The sequence below is a fragment of the Felis catus genome, chromosome C1, assembly GCF_018350175.1.
Source record: "Felis catus isolate Fca126 chromosome C1, F.catus_Fca126_mat1.0, whole genome shotgun sequence".
In the NCBI taxonomy this organism is placed as follows: domain Eukaryota; kingdom Metazoa; phylum Chordata; class Mammalia; order Carnivora; family Felidae; genus Felis; species Felis catus.
Genome location: NC_058375.1, coordinates 137,194,027 through 137,220,240, shown reverse-complemented (window position 1 = coordinate 137,220,240; position 26,214 = coordinate 137,194,027). Strand labels below are relative to the sequence as shown.

The following is a 26,214-nucleotide window of genomic DNA, read 5'->3' as shown; positions in this document are numbered from 1 at the left end:
GGTGAAATTTCTGGATATATTTTTATGATCAAGCCAACAAGATTTGCTGCTAAATTCATTAGTGGGAAGGAAAGAAGGTGGAGTCAAAGAGGATGCAAGGTTGTTAGGTCTGGGACAGTGGGAAGAGAATTTGTAATCAATTGAGATGGGAGAAGCTAGTAGAGCAGGTTTGTGGAAGAATATTATGAGGAGTTTGAAGTGAGGTATGTTACATCTTAGCTGCAGGTTTGGTATCAAAGTGGGATGTCAAGGAGACAGTGCATACATTCCAGTAGGTTGCAATTTAGGGAGTAGGTCAAGGTTGCAGATGCAAATTAAGCTGTCTCAACTGGCTTTTAAAACCATGAAATTGAATGAGAACACAAGGGAGTGTGTGTAGCGAAGAGTATAGAGAAAAAAAGAGGTTCTTCAGTTTATCCTTGAGGTACCTAAAAGATACAAGTTTGGGGAAATGGGGTGGAGCAAGAAAGCAGACAGAGGAGGAGTAAGGAGTGGAATAGGAAGAAAATAATTTTGTTTTGGAAGCAGGTAGCTGTTGGAAGGGAAGGCAGGAGCTTGTGGAAATTATATCCTGATTGCTTTTCCTTTATCTGAAACTAGGAAAAGTTATCAGCTGAGGAAAATAATAGAGACAGGTGTTTTAATTTTAAGGAAAGAGCTATATCTACTAGGAGCTTGAGAAAATGAGCAGATAGGACAATATCATATGACTACTGGAAAACCTTAAGAGCTGTTTGAGTTTTGTGAGCAAGAATTTATTATTTTTTAATTTTTTATTAAAACAATTTTTAATGTTTATTTCTGAGAGAGAGAGAGAGGCAGAGAATAAGTGGGGGACAGGCAGAGAGAGAGGGAGACACCGAATCTGAAGCAGGCTCCAGGCTCCTATGTGTCAGCACAGAGCCTGGATGCAGAGCTGGAACTTACAAACTGTGAGATCGTGATCTGAGGCAAAGTCGGATACTCAACTAACTGAGCCACCCAGGTGTCCCTGTGAGCAAGAATTTAAATCCAAGCCAGTTAGGATGATTGTGTGGCTTTTTTCCTAGTGACGTTAATCTGCATGCATGCCCGCAAAGTGTTCTTTCTGATTAACAATCTAGGTATCTAGGTATTTAATAAACTACTTCGATACTTAGCAGCTTAAAACCACAACAGCCTAAAACCACAGCAATCATTTGTTCTCCTCACAGACCTGAAATTTTGAGCAGGCCTTAGAAAGTGTTGCTCATTTCTGTTCACACTTTCAAAAGTATTGAGCCGTGGTGGTTTGACTGGAGCTGAAGGTGGCTTACTCAAGACTGGCAAGTTGATGTTGCCAGCCTGCCAAGAGTTCAGTGGGCTGATGACTGGGTCCTTGGTTCCTCTCCATGTGGGCCTCTCCACAGAATCATTGGCCTTTCTCACAGCATGGCAGCTGGCTTCTAAGACCAAGCCTTGGAGTGACACTTCTTTTGGTCAAGTAAACCACAAAGATCACCTGAGATTCTCTCAAGGGAAGGAAAATTAGACTCCACCTTTACTGGGAGGAATATATGGACCTCTTTAGTCTAGTACACAACTTGGCAAGGGTTTGGATTTAGTCAAGTTTGGGTGTTTTTCCAGATGAGTATTATGAGGAAAATTAAGACCAGAGTATATTCTCAGGTAAATTTATAATGACAAATTATGAAATTTAATAGAGTAAGGTTGGGAATTAACACAGAAACAAAGTGATGACCTATGAAAAATTGGTAGGCCTAATGGACTTTAGCTTCCAGTGGAGTTGAACCATGGTTGGAGAAGAATGGGGGATCCCTAAAATCTGGATGTGATCATTTCAGGGATAGGTGCTTGGACTGAGATTGCAGATGTTTTTTGTTTGTTTGTTTGTTTGTTTTAGAGAGAGAAAGAGAGCATAAGGGGGAGGAGCAGAGAGAGAAGGAGACAAGAATCCCAAGCAGGTTCCTCACTGTCAGTGCAGAACCCGATGCGGGGCTTACTCACTAACTGCAAGATCATGACCTGAGCCGAAATCAAGAGTTGTACCTTTAACCTACTAAGCCACCCAGGTGCCCCCGTAGATGGGTCTTAACGGAAACGATGTCAGTCTATATTATGATCATGGAAATAAATGGCTATAAAAGACGTGCATTTTTAAAATTTATTTATTTATTTTTAGAGAGAGAGCGGAGGAGGGGCAGAGAGAGAGGGAGAGAGAAAGAATCCCCTATAGGCTCTGCACTGTAAGCACAGAGCCCGACTTGGAGCTCAAACTCACAAACTGTGAAATCATGACCTGAGCCTAAATCAAGAGTCTGACACTCAACCAACTGAGCCACCCAGGAGCCTCAAAAGATAGACTTTTTTTTTTTTTTTTTTTACAAAAAAGATAAATGAATGTGGTAGGAAGCAAAGAACATCTAGGAGGAAAACATAAATCTATGCCTTTAAGAATTTGTAAAAGAAGAAGATAGCATGTGTTTTAACAAGGAGTGAAGGCATAGACACAGGAATAAGAATTACATGTTGGTAAAAACGCTGTTTTGATTAGTGGAAGGTGCCTACTAAGAGAAAAGACCACTTGGAGGATATTGAAAATCAAGAGGTGTTTAAATTTCAAGAAATTAGATATAAGACATCATGAATTTTTCCCTAGCAGAATAGCACGTTGAAATTGACTTCTAAGAAGGGAAAACTGGTGATGAAGAGAGACAGATAAGAGAAAAAAATTTTAATAAACAGCATGTTTGAGCATAATTATTGACTGAACATGAGGTTAGCTAAAGGGAAAAAGTAAAAAGCATTTAATGTTTAGAATTTTAATTGACCAGGAATTTGGTGATATAATTTGGCAGTTATATGGAAATTGATAAAAACAAAAAATCTGGAATATGTTTAGTTTGGCAGTGGTTTGTTGTGGCAAAAAATACACTTCAAATTTGCAATGCCTTTATTGAAATTTACTACGCATTGATTATTGATTTGCTTATTTACCCCCATATTATTTGAGAAATAATTCAAAGCAACCAATAAAGATATGATACATGAAATATACTATTTAGCTGGTGTGGTGTAAATAAACATAACTAAATTTCATATACATTCTCTTCAAGGAATTTATAAATAAAATGAAGATATTTAGAAAGTATTTGCAAGTGTTTACATTTCAGGCAGAATGACAAAGGTAATTAATATGCTATCTAACATATACTATCTACAACTATCTGACTACAGCTATCTAACATATACTATCTGACAACATGTTGTATATCAGATACTCAATATAATTTTTTTTAACTACCAGTACATGGCAGGTATCATGTATATCATGTCAGGCAATGAATATAAAATGTCATTACAAAGTGAAGCAGTCCCTGCCCTCATGGACCTTCCAGTCCTACAGGGGAGACCAATATCAAATACCATATTTCACTATTTTTAAGATGCATTTTTCTTCCATTTTGGCATCTCTGAAATTGGGATGTATCTTATAATTCATAGTCTTGAAATTATAACTGCTGGTGTTTTCTCTTTCTTGGTGAGTGCTTGCAATAACAGTGTGTCTTAAAATGATGGTATTTTTTTTTAATAAAGTGAACTACAGTAAACATAAAATAAATATAAAATGTTTATTTTTTTAAGTTTATTTAATTATTTATTGAGAGAGAGAGAGAGAGAGAGAGAGAGAGAGAGAGAGAGAGAGAGGAGAGAGAGAGAGAGAGAGAGAGAGAGAGAGAGAGAGAGAGAGAGGTAGAGAGAGAATACCAAGCAGGCTTCGTGCTGTCAGTAGAGAGCCCGATGCAGGGCTCAGTCTCATGAACTGTGAGATCATGACCTGAGCCGAAATCAAGAGTCAGACACCTAAGTGACTGAGTCACCCAGGTGCCCCAAATGTAACATATTAAAAGAGAAGTGCAGTGTTCCCACTCCTTATTTTATGGGATCAAACCTTGTAGTAACAGGAAGAAAGGGACTGTGAGAGAAATCGGAAAGAAGGAAGAGCCCTTTTGTGGCCTGAAGGAACCCAGAATATTGAAGTAGTTAAGGGGGAGTCAGTGAGGCTGAGATCAGAAAACAATGAGGACCCTGTTTCTAGAAGAATCTGGAAAAACTGGGAAAGTACAGACATTCCAGGGTCTTGTAGGGTAAATTAAGCATTTTTTTTTTCTTTAGAGAAATGGGAAGTTCCTGAAGTGTCTTGATTTATGGGCTAATATGATAATCTTTGTGTTCAGTCAATGTGTGTGGAGAAATTAATGGAATTAATGAAGAAAAAAGAGGGAATAGCAATGGAAAATGACAATAGATGAGAAGAGTTTAGCAACAAACAAGCAAAACACCTCCATAAGGATTAGTTACACCCTGCTTTGAGTTATAGATGGACATTTACCAACAAAGTGTATAAAATTGAAATTTGCTATTCCTCCAGAATTTTGTAACTATATATTTGACACTGGGTCATCAAGGTGTCAAGTGGCAATAAAAATAGATATAGCACCAGTTCTAAAAGAGATTACTGAAAGAGAATGCCCATGCAAACTAATGTGTAAACAAAAATGTAGGTAAGGCATGCTTTTGGATTTTCCAAGCGTGTTTCCATATAATTGGACAAAGATGACAGGACCAAAGTAAATTTGTTACCTACTGTCACTTAAAAAAAAAAAATGATGGAGTACACAATATAGTCATAATGGCGTAAGAATTTTTGGCATTGGGAATGAGTAAAAATAGTATTTCACATTTTTTTTGACATTTAACCTTACTATGTGCCTGGTATGGATTTAGAACTTTGCTTGGATTTTGTTATGTAATTCTCCCAGTATCCTAGGCAGTAGGAACTGCTATAGTGTCTTTTTTGCATATCAATAAACCCCATCACATAGTTAATCATAATAAATCCTGAGTTCTGGAATTGACCCCAGGTAGTCTGACTTTCCAGTTTCTAAAACTCTGCTTACCAGATGAGACATACGGCTACAGCAGCTGAGACTCATCCTTTACATAGTACATATTTACTACATATCTACTTTGTTCTGGTCCTAGCAGTAGGAATAGAATCACAACTTTTGAGGAGACAAAGTACCTGGTAAGAATCCCCCCATGTAATTCTTCATCCTGACTCTTGTAGATTTCAGTCATTTACCTTTAGTTTTGCTGTAAGGCTTTGGATTGTGGTACCATGTAACAACGTGATTCTAATTTAAGTAGCATGTATTACCCTCTTAATGTTACTATATATATTCTGTTTTATAATGCAATTGACTGAGGAAGGTTGTGTTTTGTCTCATTTTTTAGCCAGCAAAAATATACACCCCTTACTTTTCCAGACTCTAGAGCAACATCAAATTAATTTAAAGTGTGTTTCATTTTGTTTAGTTTCTTTGAAACTCTCTTCTTGCTGTTAATAATAATAATTACTCTTTCTTAGCTCTCCGATCAGCTAGTAAATTTCACCAGTTGATCAAATTGGGCAAATGGGATGAAATAGAAATCTTAGTTACATTTATACTACTTAAAGTCCTACCATAAAGTAGTGTTCCTTTCAGCTCTGTTAGCTTATACTGTGTGAAAAATTATGCCCTCCTTGCACCATTGCTGTATAATACATGTATGAAAAAACAAAAAGCCTGAAGTCCTAGTAGCATTATCTGGAGTGCCAGTATAGTTAGCATAGGCTTTCTATGTATTTCCAACATTTTAAACGTTGAAAACTTATCAGTGCAAAGAAAAATTGCAGAGTATTGCTTTGAATTATAGAAGAATGTTCTACGAAATCTCCAATGCTAAGTATAAAATATAACAAATTCTAAGAAAAGAGTGGCAAACAGGAAGGAAAATGACATATTTAATATTAGGCTGGTGCTAAGATAGATCCTTGTCCTCATATTATGAAGAATTAAAGTACATTTTTACATACGTGTGATAATGCAAAAATCATGTTGCTGGTTATTGCGGCCACAATGCATCGAGATATATATGGATTTAGAATGCCTTTATTGTAAAAACGGTGCAGCTCATGCTTCCTTTGTATGGCTTCATTGGGTATAGCCTTTGAGTATTTCATTCCAAGAGTTCTGATACATTGTGGTGATCCTTCCACTTTCTGTCAACTGTGTCCACTTGGTATCAACATCTGGTTTGGAGTAAAGCTGTTGTCCATGGCTCTTCAACTGCAGAAATAACTATTTTCTTTTTTCTTTTTTAAAATTTATTTATTTTGAGAGAGAGAGACAGAGAACGCAAGCATGGGAGGGGCGGAGAGGAGAGTGAGAATCCCAAGCAGCCTCCGCACTGTCAGCACAGAGCCCAGTGTGGGGCTTGAACTCACAAACTGAGATCATTACCTGAGCCGAAACCAAGAGTTGGATACTTAACTGACTGAGCCACCCAGATGCCCCAGAAATAACTGTTTTCTGTTCAGATGGTAACATAAGACTTAAAAATCTTATTGGTGCAAAATGTATTTATTGAGGGACTTGTGGTAGCTCTGTCAGTTAAGCATCTGACTTAGGTCAGGTCGTGATCTCATGGTTCATGACTTCAAGCCCCACATTGGGCTTCCTGCCGACAGTGCGGAGCTCGCTTTGGATCCTCTGTCCCCTTCTCTTTCTGCCCCTCCCCTCTCATTCTCTCTCTCAAAATAAATAAACTTTTTTAAAAAAAAGATATATTTATTGATCACCAACTGATTGTCAATCACTGTCTGTCCCATGTACTCACAATATATCAGTGAACAAAATAGACAACCCCTGTTCTCCAGGAGTTTATACTCTAGTGGGACTACACAGTAAAGGAAGAAACAACAAATTAATGTGTAGGATATCAAATGGCATTACAATCTAAAAAGTGCTATAAAGAAAAATAAATTAAGAGGATGGAGAGCTAGAGGCAGAAGGCTAATATTTTATATACTGATTTGCATAAAGACCACTCAGATATGGTGGCATTTAGATAAAAACTTGCATGTGGTATGATATGTATATAGAAAGAGAAAGATCTTTCAGGCAAAATAAATCAATACAGTCAAGATTCTATAGATTTTTTCTAACAACAACATTTACCTGGTTTTTTATGTCAAGTGTATGAGAAATACTTTTTTTATCCTATGAAATCTTATACTGTGAAGTGAAAAAAAAAGATTTTTTTAATGAGAAAATTCTGTTTCTGGTATGTATGGCTAGAGATAGCCTAAGAAGAGATGGTGTACTCTGTAGCCAGAGGCCTCAGTTAAAATCCTATTTCAGACACTCACTAGCTGTGTAAATATATAATAGGTAAATATATAATAGGACCATGTTATATATTTATAATAGGACTAATAGCCAACACAAACATGAACCTTCTTCTTCTAGCCATTGGTGAAATCAGGAGGAAGGGAGATGAATTGATAACACTCATTGAATCATATACCAGACCAATAAAATGACCAAATATCATAATTAAGATGATTCTTGGAATCTTTTACATGGATCCAACTCAGATCGACCCTTGGTTTGAAGGAGCTAATAGTATACCAAGAACATGGGTCAATGACCGGTCTTTGCTAACTTTTTAAAAAGAAATATGGCACAAAGTTTATATATTGTGCTTATTTGAAAATTTGCTCCATTCATTTGACACTATGCTACTGATCCAGAGACTATGTAACAGGGGTGTGCTCAATGTAGACAATGCTTATATTTCCTCAATTCCTTGTTTAGCAGCTTTTAAAAGAGTACATTTTTGACCAGTTATGGCAAGTTGGCTCATCTATCTCACATATCATCTTTAATTCACAAATTAAAGATCCTGGAAATAATCACAAGTCCTTGGGAATCATCAGAGCCTTCTCTGTCAATTAGCAAAGTTTGTACAGTGAAAGGATTTCAAATGATGCAATACTTAGTTTCGTCTAAAAAGTTACACATATGCAACTGGACATTGAAAAAAAAATGAACTACTCAATCATGCATCCAAACATGCAAACACATAACACTAGGTTGAACTCAAAGCCAAATTTGAGGTTCCTAAGTTAAAATTCTTTTTTACATTCTGAAACAAGTTTCTAGTTGAAATAGTATATATTTTGTGGTTGGAGGTGATGGTTAGTGTCACCAAAAAAAAAGAAAAAAAGACCTTTTAAATTGATATGCTAATTTTCACAATAAAAAGTATCCCCCCTCCCACTTGGGTCATTGAAAGCTGGTTGAAAGTGCTCTAAAAGAAGTTAACTATTTTTATTTTGAAAATTTATCATTGTTATGTGTGCATTATAACAAATCACATGGTAGAGAAGGATTTTAATGAAAAGCAATCTTCCAATTATTTTTTTCTTATTCCCATCCTCAATCTCCAGGGCCAATTTTTCTATTTCCATTATCATTCTTCTGTAGGTTATCTTCCTAACACTAGGTATGTTTATATGACCATTTCTTAATTTCCAACTTAAGACAATGTCTGCTGACTTCCTAACAAAGGCAAGATTTATCTCATTCTATTTCATCTTCCCTCCCCCAACTTCCTCCCAAAGTTGGACAGTTTTATCATTACTTTGAGAACTTCCATCCATTACCTTGTAACCCAGAATGATTTACATATACCTCTACTTATTGAACCATCAATTCCAGTAGTATTTTAACTACTCTTCTCTCCACCTTTCCTCTTCCTCATTTTTTCTGATCTACTTTAACTTATCAAGCTGGTTAATGCATTCTCTTCTTCACACACAAGTAATTATTGCATGTTTTGTCCATGGGCTGATTTTTAAGGTTACAACCTTAAAAATTTACAATGTCTACATTATTATGACCATGTGAATATTATTCACTGCCAGAAGAAATAGGATGAAATTTCCTTCCTTTAAGGCCTAATGCCATGATTCTGGGAACACTTAAAGAAAAAAAAAAGCATTTCTAGGATCAAAGTCACCTAGATTCTTATTTTCTGCATACCATTCAAGTGCTCAGAATCATGGTACATTTTATTTGGGCTTACATTTGGACCATAGTATTTTGTCATTTGTTCATCTTCTTGGAAACTTTGTCTTTCCCTGTGTGTATTTACCAAAATCTCAAAATTTCCATCTTTTTGTGAATATTAGCTTTCTTGAATTCCTCCCCCACCATTTTTGTTTGTTTGTTTGTTTTGTTTTTTTTTCATGGAGGCCTCTTTCCTGAGGCTCCAGCTTGGACTAACTCATTTTTAGACCTGACAAATAAGCTATCAGCCCAGACTTGCATTGAAGGATTGCCTGAGTTATAGTCTCCATTGCTGAGATCAAATGTTTTCCCTTTTAGTATTATAAGATATTTTTTTCTGGAACACATATGAAAATAACTGTAAAAGAAAGGATACATGGAAGGTGAATTTTTGGAAGCCCTCTGTTTGAAATGTCTTTATTTAGCTCTCACATTTGAGTAACATTTTGTTGTGACCTAGAGTTTTAAATCAAAAATATGTTTCCTCCTACAATTTTTTATTCTTTTATAATATGGTATTGCTGAGGTGAATTCCAGTTCCAATCTCAATTTTACTTATTTTAAAAAGGCATTTTATTTATTTGGAAAATTGTACTAGCTCTATCCTTAGAATTCCTAAATTTTCACAAGGATATTTGAAAAACAAGATATTTCCTTGCGTACTGGGCACTTGAATTATCAAAATCTGTTAAATCTAAAGACTTCTGACTTAAATTCTCTGCTATTATCCTTCTAGTAATTGGATAATTTCTTTGCAGCTTTTTTCTCAACGTTGTTTTTCTAGAGCTCTTTTTTAGTAGGACATTTGTGCTCCGTGACTACCTTTTTCTCTCACATTTTTTAATGTTTATTTATTTTGAGAGAGAGAGAGCACGAGTGAAGGAGGAGCAGAGAGAGAGGCAGACACAATCCAAAGCGGGCTCCAGGCTCTGAGCTGTCAGCACAGAGACATGTGGGGCTGGAACTTATGATCCACGAGATCATGAGGGATGCTTAACTGACTGAGCCACTCAAAGCATCCCTCTCACATCTTTTGTTAATCTGTCTGTCATACACAGAACATCTAGCTGAGTTCTATAGGGTCAGAACACCCCTTCCCCTCCTTTTCCTCCTTGTTTGTTTGTTTGTTTGTTTGTTTGTTTGTTTGTTTGTTTTGAAAGCAAGCTAGTGAGTATGTGCCCAGGGGAGGGGCAGAGGGAGAAAGGGAGAAGAATCTCAAGGCTCCACACCCAACAGAGCCCAACGTGGGGCTCCATCCCAGGACCTTGAGATCATGACAAAATCAAGTCGGAGGGTTAACCAACTGAGCCACTTTGGCACATCTCTCCTCCTTTTTTCAATTGAATCTTTAATCTCTAATCACCTAAGCACACTAATTGTATTCTTTAATATTTTTGCTTTCCTTTTACATAGCATCATGTTTTTGTTACATTGACCTAATGTCACCTCTGATTTCTCTGTTTTACAAGAAAGGATTTTGTTTTCTCTTCTTTCGTTTACTGAATTACTCATTACCTTTTTTAGCTCCATAATCATCTTTTCTGTTTATCTTGGTATTTCTCTTTGATGCTGTTGATTTTGCAGTCACCTGATGATCTTATTTGCCTGTTCATATTTAAGAAGAAAGAATGGTTTGGGGATATCGGTTTCTTGGGCAAATTTGCAGACCTGCAAATAGTTCTTTTCATGTATATCACTTGAATAGGCAGTAAGATTTGTTCATATGAGTACAGTGGATCGTTAGGCTTAACATAGATTTATGAAGCCAAGTTCTAGGTATGCTATTACACATCACGTGTCACAACAATCAGAGCTGTATTCAGGGCTTCAATATACACATCAGCCTTACTGTTTCTCTCTCCAGATATCTCATTTAATTTCTTTCATAAACAATGTCCTGGGATTGTTGTTTTTGTTTGTTTGTTTGTTTTGTTGTCCCCCCATAAACACAAATGCTGGGCTACCTTGTAGCAGTATGGCTTGGCATATTATCTAAAATAATCACTCTTATATGATCATTCTCCTTCCGTGTCATTTGGGCCCCTAAGCCCAAAGCCATTTCAGTGGTCTGATGGAAACACGATTCTCATCTCCCAGGGAGGAGAGACTTTTGATAGCAAATTCTGCTCTGCTCATTGATTTACACACTTCTACTTTCAGTCTCCCAAACCTTGCTGAAATAGCTATGATGATATTGATAACCACCTGTCCTATTTGGTTCTCTAGGTTTATTAATTTTACGTGATCCATGTCGTTTTTATTCAGAAAGCCCTCAAGAGGAAAAGGGGATTAATTCATTTTTTTCACTATTTCATCTTGAATTGGAAGTCAAGAAGAGATATGCAAATTCTCAGGTTTCTAAAAGGTCATCATCTTGAAATAAATAAATATTAATGACATGCACATTGAAAATTAATAACAATGAAACATTTGTTTCTTTTCCCTAAGAGAATTATAAGAAGTTATCTTAAAGCTCTTGTGAACAAATGATAAATTTTAAGAGAAGGCAAACAAGCAGAAATTCCCCGTTAAGGTTTTTCAAGACTGAGATATGACCATAACCAATGAGTGGACATGATATTTGAAGCTCAAAGGCTGAGTCATGTTTCATAGTTAGAATATGAGGATCCTAAAGATGAACTAAATGAGAAAGAGAAAGAGAGAGAGAGAGAGAGAGAGAGAGAGAGAGAGTGTGTGTGTGTGTGTGTGTGTGTGTGTGTGTGTATTCCCCTTTCTTTTGGAAACTAAAGATACTTTCCTTGTTTCATGGCAAAGATTTAGCCAGGATTATGAGATTTATGAGAGAAAGAGTTTTATTATTTTACAGGAAGCTTTTTATCTGAATCATCAGTATATGGCTTGTTACTTATCAGTTCTGTCATCCTGGGATCTTTTTCCACCAGAATTTATAATACGATAGCTCTTATTCCTAAAGGGATATGAAAAGTGCCACTTAGTGAGCTGCTTCTGTGCCACCAAATACTATTTGGATTTCCATTTTTACATTGTAGTGAAAAGGGCCATTAACTCTTCATTGAGAACTCATTTGGTACACAGGTATTAATTTAATTATTCTTTTATTGGAAGCATGGTTGAAGGCAGTTACAAAGTTACTGATTTGACTTATTTCTGGTAGTTGCATATATCTGATATTTTATTAATATAAAAAATGAATTATGAATGGTATCATAACACACTATATTGTATTATTTTATAATTAAGCTATAAATTCGTTCGTATTTTAGTAGTGATGAGAAATTATTGCTAAAGGTCATGGTCCATAATAAAAGATACACATTTTTCTTTCAAACAACTTACACATATGCCAAGGTTTTATGATAATTTTCCCATTTTGACTACTTAAATGTATATTGGAAGTTATTGGTATCTGTTCCTCAAGAAGATCCAGAATTGCGATATTATGAAGTGCATGTACAAAGTGATTTCTAAATACGGGTTATTAAAATGTCAGATGAAACAAATCCTCCATATTTATAAGTGTGTATTTTCTCTGGAAATCATGCTTGTAAACAATGTGCACTTTCCAGGGAGTCAGCAATTTGGGGCTTCCTTTTGCACAAGTACAGTGAAGATGAAGCATCCCACACTGTACATTCCTCGGCTAAGCTGTGATATAAGCTAGACAGGAAATCTGTGACCCCAAATTAGGGTGTATATGTTCAGTTATTGTAGATATATGGTGATTAGTTTGCGCCATGGCAACAATTTAAGGGTTTGCCAGTTTTTCCAATTGCATTTCACTTCTTAGAATTTATGTCAAAAGTCGAAGGTCATGATTTTCAGCTATTAATCTTTCCTGTCTGGAAAAAAACAATCCAAGTGTGTTTAGCTGGAAGAGCTGCCTCAAGCTGTTGACTGTGCAGGACTAAACTTTCAAATGTTGCAGTTTACGTAACCAATCCCCCATACTTAAATTTCAATGACAGATCTTTTTATTTTGTTTATCACCAAATGACAACGCGAACATGTCATGATACGGCTTTAGACATGCTGTGTGGTCATTTGAAGCGGTATTTCTAAATTGATTTTTTGGCCCAGGTCTCTCAAAACTCTTTAAAAGCATTTCATTGTTATAAAGTCTCTCAAAACTTACTTCAAGCATCTTATTGTTAGATGCAACTAGGGAGAGAAAAAATAAGCTTTTTATTTACATAAGGATGAGAGTAAATCACTTTGTCTTCTTGATTATCAGTTGTTTGGTTAATCAGAAAAGCTATGTTATTACAGTATTTTTTGTAGGCAGCAGTTTAGGAGAAAAACTGCAAATGGTGTCATGGTGAAATGTGTTACTGGAAATTGAAATTCCAATTTTAAAATTAGACAGACATTTTATGTGTTTATCATATTAGAATAATTAAGTTTCTGCTGCAGATTAGAATGTAAACTTTTAGCAAAAGTATACTCTTGCTATATTTTGGTAACACAAATGTTATTATGAAAGCACTGTAGGGTTTTGGGCTTTTCTGGATAATTATGAGTAAATGATCATTTTGTAATGAAATCATCCTCGGCTTGTGACTCTCAACTGATTTTTCCATCTGGTGTTTGTCATGTAAAGAGGTCCATTCAGCAGTATTAAGCAGTTTGAAAAAATACCAACCAAACTTCTGTATTTACAGAAGGTCCTCATTCAACGTGGTGTTTCCAGATTTCTCTCTCTCATATTTATATTCTCTCTCTCTCTCTCTGGAGGGCATTTTCTTCATAGGAGAGCATAAAGAACGTTGGCATTTCATTCCTACTTCACCTAAAAAGTTGAGTTAGTCCAATCATTTCCTATCTATTCCTCATTTATCTTACATAGAAAATATAGGGGTGCCTGGGTGGCTCATTTGACTAAGTGTCCAACTTGTGCTCCAGTCATGATCTCATGGTCTGTGGGTTCGAGCCCCAAGTTGGGCTCTGTGCTGACAGGCTCAGAGCCTGGTCCCTGCTTCAAAATCTGTGTCCCCCTCTCTCTCCACCTCTTCCTCTCTCTCTCTCTCTCTCTCTCTCTCTCTCTCTCTCTCTCTCAAAAATAAACATTAAAAATTAAAATAAATATAAATACTGCTTTAAACAGATTTGTTACTTGGGTAATGTTGAGGTCGGCAAAAAAAATAAAGGAGATCCAACCATAGGACATTTATTTATTAATCTCAATTTCTAAATTATTATCTGATAATAATCATTTGATTACAATAAACTTGTTCCTTCTACCTCTACCACCAACGTACCCTTTTGAATCAAGCCCCCTCTTTATCCACACGATTAAGTGCGATTTATCTAGTTCAGCCATATATCAGAGAATTCTCTGTAAAGCTTTCCCATGTATGAGTCACCCATTTCATAGTTGAAATATGCACAGGTCCAGTATTCCAGAAAGGTTCCAGGATTTTTTTTAAGAAAAGAAAAGAAAACAAACAAACAAAAACTTCATTGAGTTACGTGTTCAAAACTGTGTTCTGTCACATTTTTCCTTGCTAGGTGTTTCCACTTGCCAGACCTGTTCACCTTCAGATGCATCTGCCCTGCCCTGCTTGCCCTGTTTTATCTTGCAGCAGAACTTACTCCTGCAAGATGGGTTTCTTAGCTGACCTTTGGCTGGGTTTGCCATCTGAAGCACACTTCGAGTGTGGAGGGCAGGAGTGGAGAATGTGGAGTGATTTCACTTCTTGGGGTCTTAACAATGTCTTACCCAGTTGACACCATCTCTTCTGGAAGATCCCAAAATGGTTTCAGTGTCCTCCACATGAACATGTCTTTGAGTTCCAGTAAAATGACTGGCCCGTTGTCCCTCAAGTGTAGACGCCTGTCGTTACTAACGCACAGTTCACTTTCCCATTCTGGTCTGGGGTGGTGCCCCTCTGCACTGCTCTCGGGCCAGAGCCTACACCCCACCATCTGGCTTTTGAGGTGAGGCACCCTGGCACTGTGACTCTAAGGAGGGGAGGGAAGGGAGGCATCCATGAGCATTGAGGTTTGTGTGAGACTGGTGCAAGCCAGACTCCTAATGAACAACTCTGGAAAAAGGGGCCACCAGCACCAAGGGGCTCCCAGGTGCACCACCCTTGTAGAGCTTCCAAAATCTTATGAGATCCAGCTTCCTCTGGGGAGCATGGCAGGGGCTACAGCACCTTAGAGTCTGATTCTACCATTTTCTGAGCCATCCCTGACATGCAGCACATTCTAGCCCACTCCCCACTGCCCCTGCACTTACTCCTCCCACACGTACCCAAAGTCACAGAGTAAACCCTGCAGGCTCCAACCATGCCTTGTTTGCTTTCATGGAAAACTCCACATTCCTCCCGCATGGATCAAGGCCCCCTCACCAGCCCTCCAGCATCACCCATAAAAGAAAAACAATTTTTTAATGTTTATTTATTTTTGAGAGCGAGAGAGAGAGACAGAGCATGAGCAGGGGTGGGGCAGGGAGGGAGGGAGGCACAGAATCTGTAGCAGGCTTCAGGCTCTGAACTGTCAGCACAGAGCCCAACGGAGGGGCTCCAACTAGGGGCTTAAACTCATGGACCACAAGATCATGACCTGAGCTTAAGTCGGACATTTGACTGAGCCAGCCACCCAGGTGCCCCAAGAAAAACATTTTTATAATGAATTAAAAAGTTTTTTGTTATAGAAAACAATTAGTCCTCAACATCTGTTCTTGTTAAGTTCCCTGTAAAATAGTAAGCTTACATTCCATACGGTTTCTCATGAACAGGAAATCACTACGCTTTTGGTCCAAGATAATCTTTGGGTTGCTTCGTTCAGTTTACTCTGGTTGTCTCTGTAACCGTCTTCCAAATGATGTCACCAAATACCTGCTTGGAATTTCCTTTGTTTTAGCTACCCAAAATAGTTCTTCTTTTGCTCACTGGATCTTAACAGACACAGGCGTCTGCTTATATTCCCAAATGATGGGCAGGAGAAAAAGATTTTACCGTGTATTTAACTCTGCCTATATGCTGTAACATCATATGCTTTTCATTCCAGTGGAAGAGCCACCAGTAAATAGGATAACTAAATAACGTGTGTGATATATTGGAGAGTAGTATGTGCAAGAGATAGAAAGAGAGCACAGGAAGTGAATAGAAAGTGGGATTAATTTTAAAAATGTTCATGGCAAAATTAAATTACACAAAACTCTGTCTCATGAGGGTTTTCCTTAGCTGAGTCTTTTCCAGCACTGGGGTGGTACCTGGCACAAACCAATTCTCAAAAAAATATTAACTTGAAGATATGAATATAAAGAAGGGAGTTATGTGTATGGACTAGAGTCATTGGCAGTAGTTTTATGGAAGAAACATGATTTCATTTAGTTTTTGAAGCACAGAAAGGATTTGGAAAACATTACTTTTGTGTGTAACTGCTCTTAATTAAATCAATACTCTTCTCTATTCCGTATCTCATAGAACCTTGGCGGAGATGATATTAAGGCTGAACTGCATGTCTCTTCCTATTCCAACATCACTTAGAAAGTAATGATTTATTTGCAAGTTGAATATATTTGTGTCCATGTATATGTATGTAAAAGTAAAGGGGAAATGAAATTCTCCTATTACACATTAATCCCCCTAAATTCAATACTGCTATTTCAGTTACGTTTACCTCATTTTTAATTTTGCCTTATAGGAAAGTATATTTTAGATATCAGTCTGTTTCAATAAACTCAAAGTTACTTTCTAATTTGTTTGGTCTATTGAAATTTTATTTTCATTTCTTCACTCAGCAAATATCTATTGAGAGCCTACAGTGCTCTGAGGACTATTGTAATTTCTGAAGATACCACAATGAGACATGAATGTCTCCCTTTATGGGCTTACATTTTAACCGAAGAGGTAGGGGGAGCAAACAGGATAAAAATGTAAAATGTCTGACATGTTTAATATTGATAAATGATAGAGAAGAGAAATGGAGCAGAGAAGTGAAGCTAGATAGGAGGTGCATGTGTGAGTGCTCCCGTTTTAGACTGGTGGGTCAAAGGCCTCAAGAAGAAGAGAAGGTTTCAATAAAAAATGTGATGCAAGCAAAAGTGACCAGCCATGCATGTATATGAGGGAAGAGTGTGTCAGGTGGTAGGAACAGCAACTGTAAAGGCTGGCGGCAGGTAACACCCCAACGTGACTTAGTGCCTAGGATCACTACCTTGCTGCTGGGAGGATCTGAAGTTTGGCTTTGTTTCATTTGTATTGTTTCCTGTGGCATTATAAATCTGACTCCTATCACAGATAGCTAACATACCAGTGAAATTTCCAAAATCAACCTGTTCTCAAATGCATTCATTCAACTTTCATGACCTTGATATTTTTTCCATAGATTATTTTATAGGTTTTGAAAAGTGATAGGCCAAGTGGGCAAGAATTTTGCATGGGGCATTATGATCCAGAAGTTGGCATTTAAAGTCACATGCTGGAGAGAGGATGAGAAGGAGAATGTATTCAGTATTCTAATGTTAATAGAAAAGGAATGTCTCAGATATATCAAAAGCCACACTGGGAGTTTGTAAATTGCACAAGAATGAAAATATTATTTTAGGTGAATATTGGGAATCCGGAGTAAGATGGAGCTGACAGGGTGACAGGCTTTTTTTACTCAAGACATCAGCTCCAGGGAGCAATGAAGCAAGACTCCTCCCTTCTCTTCTGACTTTTCAGCTGGTGCATATCTCTGCTGATCAATGAGTTCAGAAAAGAAGAATTAAAATAAAACCAAATTCCAAAAAAAAGTGATTACTCAGTGAGAGTGAAAATGCCTATGTGGAAAATATTTCAGATCAAACCCTCAGAAAACAAAAACTCTGAATTTCCAAGAAATGCTATGCATGTTGGCAGAGCAAACACAGACACACCCCAGATCTCTGAACTAACATATATGAGGTGTTAATGACCCACGGATTAACATCCACACCCGCCTTCAGCATACAGAGTGATTCAAAGGCCAGTCAGTTCCAAATACCATGGCCAATCAGGAAGCTGAAGGATTATCACTGGTTGACACAAATTTAAAAGCAGCAATATGATACACTTTTGAAAGAAAATGCCTCCAAAAAACTTCTTAAGTATTCAAGTTTCATTTGGTTTTCTTTCTGAAATTTAGCAAGTACTTATAAACTAAACTGCTTTTGATTCTGTGCCTGTATCAAAGCATATTTGGTGAAGTTGCAAGAGGTATTTCAATATAAACTCCCACTTTCCTCTTCTAAAATTTTTCCTTTTGGGGCCTAGAAATTTCCGTGTCTGGTTTTATTTTTAATGGAAACTCCTTGGAAAAATGTGAAAAATCCATAGATCCAATAAATGCTTGGGAACTTTGGCATGGGGACATGGAGGTCAGCTTCCGCTGTCTTTATCAAAAATAAATGCAATTTCTATTCTTGTTATTGTTCAAAAATAGCATAATAAACCACTTCAAGGTTCCCACCAGATTAAACCTCCAGGGAGAAAAGTATGTAACAGCAACATAATCCAACAGTACGAGAAGAGTACTGAGTCAGTTGGCATATGAAAAAGTTTCATATGAAGGAGCAGGAGGAGATGGGGTCCTAACATGACAGAACTGAATCTGAACAGGAAAATCTGTCTTCCATTTTTGTCACCCCAGAACACAAAGCCAAATTGGAGTGACTTCATAGAAGAACAACAAAATGATTAGGGCACCAAGGGCTTGATTTATGTGGAGAGATTAAAAGAGCACAGAGTAATGTATATTTTGGCTAAATGATTGCTAAGAGGAACATGATAACAGTCTGCAAGTATGTGAAAGATGTAAACGCCTCAGGAGAGGAAGAAGCCTCTGGCAGGATGCAAATGGACAGCACAAAGGACGAAGAAAATGTTTCAGTTAAAAATGAGAAGTGGGGAATATGCTCACCGTGAGAACCAACCCCATTCTTAGAAAATCAGTGAGCATCCTCACTCTTGGGACTTTTGAAATACTCCAAATAAAACCCCAGGAGGCTTACTGAAGGAGCAGGTCTTTGCTGGTGTAATACTATGGAGAATCAGTGATGCCTTGAATCAAAGGAAGAAAGGAAGCACAGGTGTGCCTCTGTGTGTGCGTGTGTGCGTGTGTGTGTGTGTGTGTGCGTGTGTGTGTGTGTGTGTGTGTACCACTCACATGGTACGTGGAGTTGGAGAAGGATAGAAGAGAGGGGTCAGTTGTACTTTGAAAAATAGACAAAGAAAAAAATAAGAAAAAAGAAAAATATTTCCCAGTTGCATTGCAATGGAGCAAATTTTAAAAGTTATGAGTAACTTTTTTTTTTTAAGGGGAAAAAAATCTATTGGATTTTGGAGATTGACCAAATATGACAATCAACTCCTGAGGTCTCGTTGCCCTTGTATGACATCACTCACAGGATGTAGGTAATTATATCTCATCCCTACTGCCCACACTTCCTAACCTCAAGGTTAGGAGGGTGGTCATAACTACTTTTTGAGCATGTTGGAATTTTGTATTTAAACGCCTCTTATCCAACCATAATATAAAATCATCTTTGAGGCAGTTTGTCTGTAACAGCCTGGAGTGGTGTTGCATCAACCTTTGTAAATGCAGAGTAAACAATATTGATTTGAAGAAATGGAGAAAAGAGGTGTTTTCATTCTCATGCCACCCTTCCCTGGACCTCTGGCTCCCTTCAACACACCACACGCAGATACCAACACATATGTTAGTATCTGAAAAGGCAACATTACAGCCATTTTCCCTGGGGAAAAATGGGGAGAATCTTCCACAGAATTAATAATAGGTTGGGAGACAGACGGTGAAAAGGAGAATTTTCTCTCTCTCTGCCCCACCCCCTAGAGTTTTGCAGCTAACCAACAGGAAGGCTGTTTACCTCTAGCAGTAGGTCAAGTGCACAGCTCTCTGCACAGCCAGCACTCTGTGGAGTGACCACATGCTCCAGCTGCCATCCTCGTGAGACTGAGCACATCTGCTTGGAGATGTTTTCAGCATTCCCTGACCTGGGGCATGGGAACCTCAGAACATTTCCTAACCCAGGTCTCATTAGCTTGATACAATTAGATTACTGAAGAATGCAGTTGACGAAAGGCACATATTATTTATAATTTCCATTAGCAGTAAAAATTGTTCCAGACAAAATTTCATAAGGCCATCTCATGTCATTTGTCACACGATTAATCTCACCAAGGGGTTGGGGTGGGGGGAGGGAGATGGCATAAAAGAATTATAGGAAATCTTTCTATGCCAAGTATTTGATGTAAGAGGTTTTTTTTTTTTTTTTAATTTTCTTTCTTTTAGACAGGAACTATTACTACTCTTGGTTTAGTAAGATGTGTGTGTGTGTGTGTGTGTGTGTGTGTGTATGTATGTTTTGGTTAATGTGTACAGTTTTTGGAAAATATATATGATAAAAATTATAAAATATTATTTTTCAACTTGTGAACTTTTCTGAGAATGCGTTCAGGGATAAGTGATTACTGGGTTGACGTTTACAGTTTAGGGTCTAAACTGTCATTAACAGCACTTAAAAGGAACACATTGATTGAAGTGGGAGGTACGTTGGGGGCTAGGTGGGAAGAGGTAGTTTCCAGTGTCATTTATCTCTGTCAGGTCCTCATGTTCAGTCCTTGCAGAAGACCCCAAAAAATCTTCCCTGTAATTCAGTTTTCCCACTTGTATATTTAGGTGATTGCATCAAATGAACATTAAGAATCCAGGTAGATCTAATGATTAGAGAAAAGTTAGTTTAGTTGGCTAATGATTAGAGGAGATGAGTACAATTTGTTGTTTGAAAACTTTATAAAGTTTTATAAAAAACATATAAAGTATACATGAAGTTATATATATTTATATATATATTATATTATATTATATATATACATGTATATATTTAAGATAGACTAATATATTGCAAAATGGATTTTTAGATTCTTTTTAGGGGAAAACAGAAAAAAAATAAACATTCTTTTTCAATATGTATAGCAAATAAACAGCGTATTAAATGGATAAAATGAACTTCCTCTCTTATAGCTTTTTTCTCCTCTTCTTTGCCTTTACTGCACACTTACGAGAGGATTAGTCATTAAAGGATTCTAAGCAGGGTAAAAAGAAAGAACATGTTCTTTTTTGCTGGAATGATCCAAGAAGACTCTTCAGTCATGCCACTGCAGTGTTCTGAGGAAGATATCCAAGCTAGTTAGGACTTTAATAAAATATGTTTATATGGAATTCAGAGGTCACAAAATCGTTCATTCTCAATTCTATGATGCTCTCTAATAGAGGGCCCAGATTTATGTATTTTCCATTTATAGACTTCCATACCATAGTTTTTGAGATGATGCTTACACTAAGCATGTGGATTATTCTTTGATACAGAAAAAGAACATCCAATTAGGTTTCCTTTTGCTTTATGTTTTAACAATCCTTCAATGAAATAAGGACATTCTACTATGAAACAAATTGTTATGATGGCTGGTAAATTTTAATGTTGTAAAATACAAACAGTTATTCTACATCATGGGTTCAAACACATTAATTAATTAATTAATTAATTAATTTATTATTCATTAGTTCACTCATTTACTCACTAATTTAATAGACACTTATTAAGCAAATACAATTCGCAGATACTCAGGAATAAGGATACAGCAGTTGTGTAGGTAGGTGCTGTGATGAGATACACTGGGGGCTCTGAGAATCCAAAATTAAGTCACTTAACCTTATTTTTAATATTAGGAGGAATCTTCCATGGGGTGCTGCTTTTAAGCTGAGATTTAACAAATAATAGGGTTTAGCCAAGTGAAAAAACATGGTGAAGTAGGAAACAAGGTGGTTTTATGGCGAAAGTGATGCACAGAAAAAGACCCCAAGGAAAGTGTCCCAAGCTGAGATGGCTAGGTTGAAAGGCTTAGACATTTATGTATATGACGATAACCCTCCAGAAAGGTTGTGTCAATTTATATTCTCACTGAATATAGACAAGAGAGAGCATATTCCCACAAGTTTTACTAGGGATAAAAAATCTTAAGATTTATTAGCTAAATACTAGTTGAGTATCTTTTACTTAATGCTATGGAGAGTGTGGTCTGTACAGAATTAACATGGATAAGACACAGACTCTGTTCCCCCGCACTTGTCATCCACTTGAAACAAGAACTAAAGCAAAGAACAATATTGAATTATATGTATTAAGAGCACAATTGTGAAATTCACTTAGAAACTGGTGAGGTGTAAGTAGTAAGGGGAATTAGTAGAAGTGGAACAAATATCTACTCACTTGATGAAAGAGTACGGAGAGAAAAAAAAAACTAAAAGAATAGGGAGAATATGAACAGACTGTATTTATGCATTTACTGGATTACTTTTCAACTTAATATGCTTGTTATAATCAAATTATGAGGGCAGTTGCTTTTGCTATCTATGATCATTTTCAAGCTAAAATGTATAATAAAAGTTCTATGCCTCGCCATTGTAAATTGTAATGATCTCTTTCAATCTCTTTATCGTATTTGCTCACCTAAATTCTTTATTTTTTTTAATGTGTATTTATTTTTAAGAGAGAGAGAGAGAGAGAGAGAGAGAGAGAGAGAGAACAAGTGGGGGAGGGGCAGAGAGAGAGAGAGAGAAACACAGAATCTGAAGCAGGCCCCACGCTATTAGTGCAGAGCCCAAGGTGGGGCTTAAACCTACAAACCGTGAGATCATGACCTGAGCCAAACTCAGACACTTAACTGAGCCACCCAATGTCCCTAAGTTCTTTCTTTTTAATAAACATGATTATACACTAAGTGCTGATTCATTTCTAAACAATATTCTACAAAACTATGAATCTCTTCTCAGTTATCTGTTTTCATAAACTTATAAAAGCATAAAGTCCAAACACCTATATTTGAAATTATTTCAAATGATAGAAAATCCATTCTACATCCAGTGTTATTCATTTACAGCTTCATACAATTTTATAGTAGTCGCTGCTTTTCTAAGCAGTCATGATCTACATTGAATTTTTAAAAAAATATGTTAGAATTAGAATAAAGAATAAACTTAGACCTAACTTTCCAGAGCCACAAATTGTCCAATTTCATGAGATTTGATGGAAAGTACACAAACTATAGAATAAGTTAGATCCAAATTTGAGTTGTTAGATTCTGCATCTTTTGAATGAAAAAATATTACCCATTTTTATTTATTGTTTTATTGTTATTTTTAAAAATAATTTATTGTTGTTAGCCAACATACATTGTATACAATGTAGTCTTGGTTCAGAAGTAGATTCCCGTGATTCATCACTTACATACAGTATCCCAACAAGTGCCCTCCTCAATGCCCATCTCCCATTTCCCTGCAGCCCTACCCCCGCCCCATCCCCATCAACCCTCAGTTTGTTCTGTGTATTTAAGAGTCTCTTATGGCTTGCCTCCTTCTCTGTTTGTAACTTATTTTTCCTTCTTTTCCCCTGTGGTCTTCTGTTAGGTTTCTCTAATTCCACATATATGTGAAAACATATGATATCTGCCTTTTTCTGACTGACTTATTTCACTTAGCTTAATACCCTGTAGTTCCATCCACGTTGTTGCCAATGGCAAGATTTTATTCATTTTTATCACCAATAGTATTCCATTCTATATGTGTATATATACATACATATATACAATGTATATATGGATATATATACATTGTATATATGTATGTATATATACATACCACATCTTCTTTATCTATATGTGTATATATACATACATATATACAATGTATATATGGATATATATACATTGTATATATGTATGTATATATACATACCACATCTTCTTTATCCATTCATCAGTTGATGGACATTTGGGCTCTTCCCGTAATTTGGCTCTTGTTGATGTGCCACTATAAACATTGGGGTACATGTGTCCCTATGAATCAGCACTCCGTATCCTTTGGATAAATTCCTAGTAGTGCTATTGCTGGGTCATAGAGTAAGTCTATTTTTTTAAATTTTCTGAGAAAGCTCCACACTGTTTTACATAGTGGCTGCACCAGTTTGCATTCCTCCCAACAGTGCAAGAAGGTTCCCCTTTCTCCACATCCTCACAAAATCTGTTGTTTCCTGAGTTGTTGAATGTAGCCACTCTGACTGGTGTGAGGTAGTATCTTAATGTGGTTTTGATTTGTATTTCCCTGATGATGAACAATGTTGAGCATCTTTTCACGTGTCTGTTGCCTATCTGGGTGTCTTCTTTGGAAAAGTGTCTATTCATGTCTTCTGCCCATTTCTTCACTGGGTTATTTGTTTTTGGGGTGTTGAGTTTGGTAAGTTCTTTATATATTTTTGATTCCAACCTTTTATTCAATATGTCATTTGCAAATATCTTCTCCCATTATGTTGGTTGCTTCTTAGTTTTGTTGATTGTTTCCTTTGCTGTGCTCAATTTTTTTCTTGATCAGGTCCCAGGAGTTCATTTTTGCTTTTATTTCCCTTGCCTTCGGAGACATGCCAAGAAGTTGCTGTGGCCAATGTCAAAGAAGTTGTTGCCTGTTTTCTCCTCTAGGATTTTGATGGTTTCCTGTCACATGTTTAGGTCTTTCATCCATTTTGAAGTTATTTTTGTGTTTGGTGTAAGAAAGTGGTCCAGTTTCATTATTCTGCATGATTCTGCATTTTAAAATATTAGCTACCTAGGGTAAGCTATTTTACTTCTTTAGAACTCTTTGACTTGCAAGTTTGGAGATCATAATAACTCATATGTATTGAACTAGTTTGTTGACAGTATCTTCCACAGTTATGGGTACATTGTAAGCATTCAAAGAATAAAGTTATGTTGTAGAAATGACTTAAGAGTTGGGGTCATGATTTTGGAAGTCAGTATTTATTAAGATAAAAGTTAAAGTTTAATCCATAAAGGGATATAGTACCAATGCTATTTTTTTCATGGCATAACTTTTGCTGTTTAATTTGGACAAGCTGAAATTAACACAATTTCAACTGCAACCCTTATGTTTTAGGGATATGTAGAGGAAGGGAGTTCAACATTAACTTTAACTGGAAATTAACTGTTAAATCTGAACAAGCCAAGTGAAATTAAATATGAAATCTCGAAGTATTTCTGCCTCTTGAAACTGAAATTGCATGCATTTTCTATTTTAAAAAGTTAAGTATTTCACTGGTAATGTCTTTATTTTGTATTTGTTACAGACAATTTCATCATCCAGAAGACTACTGGTAAGTTCAACCAATTTCCTACTGATTTAGTCAAATATGGATTCAGGTATTGGTCTATTATTATCTTTTTATCTATTCATTCTATTAGTGGGCATAAAATTATTAGTATTTTTCTTGGTGAATACAAATGCTTGAATTTGGAATTGTTAACATTATGGGACAGTGAAATAAGAAATACTAAATACATATCAGTGGGTTCCAATAAACTTGTCTTAAAAATACAATAAAAATTCAGCATTAAAAAGGAATATTAAATCTCTTTCACATGAATATTACTGTCATTCTCAAAAATTTCCTCTCACAAGACTATTTTTCCATCAATATGACCAATATTTCCATGTTTATGTTTTGTTTTCCTCACTGATCCTTGTTTTCTATATGAGAAACAATTTTGATATCTATTTTCATTACCTCCTATCAAATTAAGTCCATATCATCCCAATGTGAGATAATGAGATAGGTTAAGAACAAGTTTGTCAATTCTGTGTGCAGTCAGTAAAAATGGCTGTCCTGGAGGTCAGATGTGGCCTTAAACGGTAGCAGAGGAGGCTGACTCAGAAGTGTAGGAAAAGGATGTCTAGCTTTTGACAGGTAAGTGTATGGGAGATTCTTCTAAAACTTTGTGATAACTGACCAATTGAAGGTTCATCTACAAATGATTTGAGACAATTATTAGTATTTTTTTAAGGTGATATCCTTGGTTAGGAGTTTTTATGCCATTCACAGTTTATTTTGAATGAATGCAGAACAATTTTCCTTTTTTAGTCTTAATTAACTTTTTCTATACAATTGGGAATTGATAAAATGTGAGGAATCGATTTGGAGTTGGGTGTTCTGGATCATGAGTAGCACCTGAGTACCTGGAATCTAGGACAAGAAGTTTGGTAGTACAGATACAGCATCAGCATGCTAGCACATTCCCAGAAGGGTGGGAAGCCAGGAGGCAGGTGGGAGCAGGCCAGAAGAGGTGCAAGGGCAAAAGATCAACATATAGCACAAGGTTTGGCACATGGTAGGTACCTAATAAATGTTTACTAAATGAATAACCATGAAAGCTTGCTGACAGGTTTGATAGACACAGGTTAAAAAGGAAAAATGAGGAAA

At 36.5% G+C, this 26,214-nt stretch overlaps 1 long non-coding RNA gene across 1 annotated transcript in view; it reads left to right on the top strand.

The window, feature by feature from the left end:
- The window catches only part of LOC109502680, a 799,154-nt gene that overhangs the window by 664,298 nt on the left and 108,642 nt on the right, over positions 1-26,214 (top strand). The window contains exon 10 of the long non-coding RNA XR_006583187.1: positions 25,084-25,110. This is a non-coding gene — a long non-coding RNA (uncharacterized LOC109502680). The remainder of the gene's footprint in view (positions 1-25,083; positions 25,111-26,214) is intronic.